Genomic DNA, 4,426 nt, shown 5'->3' with positions numbered 1-4,426 from the left:
ACCCTCCATGTAGCCGTGCCCTGGTCGGGTCAGCTCAGTGAATGGTCCTCAGGACCCACTGCCCACTTTCCCTTCCTTTCTTCGTAACCTGAGGGGACCTTTGGGGGCCCAGACAGACAAGTCAACACCGCACGTGTGTGTGCATGTGTGTGCACGTGCGTGCATGAGTGCACGGGGATGTGTCGGTAATTTGCACACAGTGAGCTGCTTCTCCCCTTTCGTCTGCCAGTGTTTTATTCCCAGTGGGCCAACGGCTTTCGGGTAAGATTCCCACCAATTTCCCAGTGAGAACAGAGGAAGTAATATGTCGATTTCAGTGGGATTTGATCCAGGTGAAGAAAGTGCAGTGAGCAGTTTACATTACTCTGCAGGGACAGGTTTTGCTCCAAGAATATTATAATGATAGTGTTTGGGTGTGGACAGCAACATACGTCATGATGTCTTAATCAAGGTAATGAAAACCGATTCCTGATTTACAGCTGCTAGCACTCATGCATAGCCGAAGTCCAGGGCACGAGGCGACCGGAGCCTAACGACTGTGGTTTAGGTGAGACGGCCATGGCCCTGTGGACGCCACCGTCCTCTCCCGAGCTTCCTGTGGGCCGCTGGGCTGGAGGTGACAGCGAGTGGGCCGAATGGTCTCACCCCAGGAGCCCCAGAGGTCACGGTTAGGCCCCCCAGGAAGAGGGGACCTGCTGAAAATCCTTAAACAGGATGTAACACCATCAAGCGGCAGAACGTGGGCTCTGTACATCCTCAGGCCATACAGTAAAGCAAGGCAGTGCCGGCCATGAATTCCGAGAGATGACTGAAAGCCTTGGGGTGCTTCACAGGGAACTGGGGGGGGGTCCTCATGGCTCCTGCCTAGGGAGACAGAGAAGGGGCCCCAAAGTCACCAGCCTAGAGTTGGTGGGACAAAGGTGCCCTTGCTGCTGCCAACAAACACAATTCTTCTGTGAGCAAGTAGATCTCAACAAGCGGGGGCTGCAGCCTTCTTCACAACAGCCAGAGGTGGAAACAACCCACGTGCTCATCGACAGACGACTCGGGAAACAAGGGTGCTCTAGCCATACGGTGGAGTATTATTCAGCCATGAAAAAGAACAAAGAACCAATGCCTGCAACAGCATGGCTGCAACTTGAAAACATTCTGCTAAGTCAAAAAAGCCAGGCACAAGAGGCCACATTTTGTCTTATCCTGTTTATATGAAATGTCCGGAATAAGCAAATCCACAGGCACAGAAATTAGATGAGTTGTTGCCTAGGGCTGGAGGGGGAGGGGGAAGGGGGGAGAATTGGGGAGGTGATAGCTGATGGGTTTCTTCTTAGGGTGATGAAAAGTATTCTAAAAAGGACTTTGGTGATGATTGCACAACCCTGTGCATATACTAAAAATGCTTGAATTTTACACTCTAAATGGGCGAATTCTATGGCATATGAATTGTATCGCAATAAAGCTATTACAAGAGAAAGGAAAAAAAGAAACAAAAGTGGGTCAGCAGCTGTGGACTGTCCGGGTCTCACCTACTACTTCTGTGGACAGCTGTGGACTGGCCAGGAGCCCTCCTACTTCTTGGATCTGCCAACGGAACAATACGTTGACCTCACCTGTTAAATTCTCGTGCTGTCATTTGGTCTCCAGACATTCAGCCACGATGCCCAATTACAACAGCTCTTCCCAGTGCAAGTGGTGGGAAAAGAGGCCCAACTCACCGGGAGCAGATCAAAGGTCTGTGAGCAGAGCTGCCGCCAGGGACCTGGGCATTGCACAACCGAATGAATAAATGAACGACAGGAGCAGAAGCAGATGCAACATTTTGGCGTCAAGGTTGGTTAGGGACACGAATCTACATGCCAACAAGCTGCGTCTTGAGCTGGCGTGAAGCTTTGTCAATCGCTGCAGTTCTTGGCGTGGGTCTCATTCTTTCCATTCAGAGCCATGTGGTCTGGATCTCAGAGGATGGGAACGGGCGTGATAGCTCGACAAGCTGGTAGGATTCTAAAGTCTTCCTCAAATGAGATACTACTCGTTTCACAGCAACATTTGGAGAGATGACGGCCAGTAGGGTGAGATGACCTTGAAGAGTGTGCCTCCGGAATCCTGCCTCTATCCAAGGTGGAAAACCCAGGCTGCCTGCTGGCTAACCCGCAGTGCCGTTTCTCAGTTCTGCACGGCTCCCTCCTACCTTCCCCTTCCTTCGCTCAGGTCTGGGCTTCCCCCTCCTGGAGGCTCTGCGCTGGCTGTGATGACTCGGTTCCCCTTGGGTTTGCCCGCCACGCCTCCTCTCATTCTCCAATATGGGAGCTGGGTGCAAGCTTCCCGTTGCTTTCTCTCTCCTGCTCGCTTGAGGACAAGGGCGCAGGGGCCCGCATCCCAATCCTCAGAACCCGTGAATATATTTCCTTACACGGCAAAGGGGACTTGGCGTGTGTGATTCAGTTAAGAATCTTCAGAGGGGAAGAATATTCTGGATCATCCAGGTGGGTCCTACGTGTGATCACAAGGGCCTTAACAAGGGACAGAGGGAGGCGGGGGGTGGGGCGGTCAGAGAAGATGTGACCGAGCAGAGAACAGGGAGGAGAGAAGATGCTGTGTCGCTGGCACAGATGGGAGGAGGGGTCAAGCCAAAGATGCACGTGGACCCCAGAAGCTGGAAAGGGCAAGGACATGAAGTTTCTCCTCCAGTTCTGGAAGGAATGCAGCCCCACCGATACCTTGTTTTTAAACTTCTGACCTCCAGATCGTGAAGGTCATACATTTGTGCTGTTCTAAACACCGTTTGTGGTCGTTGTCATAGCAGCCACAGGAAGCTGATACACGAGCTCTACTACTGGCCGAGGCAGGGAAACAGGCACGCTGAACCAAACAGGGAGTTGTCAGAGATCCTACAAGTTACTGGTTGTGGTGGACGCAGGCCTTCCCCAGTAGGAACGGGCTCAGGTCCGTTTCTCCACGGCTTCTTCTCTGACTCTCCTGTTAAAGCTCATCCAGGAGTTTCCCAGTTCTTGCAGGGGCGTCACTCTTGCCCAACCCTGGCCAGATTGGAGCTTGGGCCAGGGGACCCAAACTTGACCCCTGTCCAGCTTGGACTGGGGTGGCCTCACCACCTCTTCGGAGGGGATTCTCAGACTTGCCCTCACCTGTGCTGAGCATGACGATCCGGGCCCCATCCTGAGACTCTGGGTTGCCCCACGCCTTCCTGGGACATCACAGCTCTAGTCGCTGGGGACTCGCCTGGCCCTCTGGAATTTGTTACCTGCGTTTCTGGCTGGGAGTGTGCTCGCGGGCTGGATAAGGAGCCCATTTCCTCAGCTAAGGCTCAGCTTTGCCATCCCTGTCCTAAGCTGATGTCTAGGCCAAGCCTCCCTCCCCGGCCCATGGGTGACAGAACAGGAACCAAGCTTTCGGGTCCGGCTGCCTGAGAGCTCTAGCCCCCACATCCCCCAGCGGACTCCTGTCCCATCTTGCTTCGGAGCTGACGATCTCGGTTCTTGTTTCCACTTGATGGAAGCTCTGGGTTCTCAGCTGATTTGAACACTCCAGTCTCATGAGCGCTGGACGCAGCCCCTGGCTCAGAGGACTAGCCACATCGACCTGAAATGCAGTTTGACACCCTTGTACCATTCACCAGATACGGCGTTGCCTACATCCTTGGCACTAGGGCTGGGGAGTCTGCAGTTATTTTGGCCTCCAGGGAGTTTCCAGTCTTGGGGAGAAGACAGATGATTACCAAATGTGAAATGTTACAATTTTTTTTTTGGGGGGGGGTCATGCCGCTCAGCTTGTGGGAACTTAGTTCCCCGACCAGGGGTGAAGCACCGGCCCTCGGCAGTGAGAGCTGGAGTCCTAACCACTGGACTGCCGGGAATTGCCTGAAATTCTACAAATCTTGAATTCCGTTGTGATAAGGGGTATGATGAGAAAGTCCAGCTTGTTATAACTGGAGCTCCTCTGGCCTCAGAGCCAGACGAAGCATCTGTAAGTGACGTTTAGGCCAAGAGTTGAAACTTGTGAGGCACTGAAGGGTAGTGTGTGTAGGGGGGCAGGTGGTGGATTCCAGACATGTTTGAAAGGAACAGCAGTCCTTTAGTCACTCGCTTATTCACTTGGGGACTTACTCTGGAGCACCTGGACCCCAGGCTGGAGGACAGAGAGTTTGGTGCCTGGAGCGGCCGTGTGCGGCGTGGACCACAGGGCAGTGGACGTTGGAAGTGGCCACTCACATCCGGAGTGGAGGGAAGGTAGTAGTCTGGGTCAGAGTGACAACAGGGGGAGCAGAGCCGGACGAGAAGAGGACTCAGGAGGTCAATTTTCCCTGGACCGGAGGCTGATGGAGAGTGGGGGATGAGGGCGGGGGAGGGTCACGGTGACCCCGTCTCCGGCATGAACAACCATGGGTTGTGGGATCCTTTAAGGAGGAAGCAGG

The 4,426-nt window shown here is 53.8% G+C and overlaps 1 long non-coding RNA gene across 1 annotated transcript; it reads right to left on the bottom strand.

Annotated features, from left to right (window-relative positions):
- Positions 1-216: 216 nt before the first annotated feature.
- LOC113611686 (uncharacterized) lies at positions 217-1,758 on the bottom strand. The gene is made up of 2 exons (XR_003429553.1): positions 1,608-1,758; positions 217-864 (listed from the first exon to the last, which is right to left on the bottom strand). It is a non-coding gene; the product is annotated as an uncharacterized LOC113611686 (long non-coding RNA).
- Positions 1,759-4,426: the final 2,668 nt, after the last annotated feature.

Source organism: Aethalodelphis obliquidens, unplaced genomic scaffold (genome assembly GCF_003676395.1).
Source record: "Aethalodelphis obliquidens isolate GAN/ISIS:26980383/991018 unplaced genomic scaffold, ASM367639v1 scaffold1, whole genome shotgun sequence".
Taxonomy (NCBI): domain Eukaryota; kingdom Metazoa; phylum Chordata; class Mammalia; order Artiodactyla; family Delphinidae; genus Aethalodelphis; species Aethalodelphis obliquidens.
This window is presented reverse-complemented; position numbering and strand designations above follow the sequence as displayed.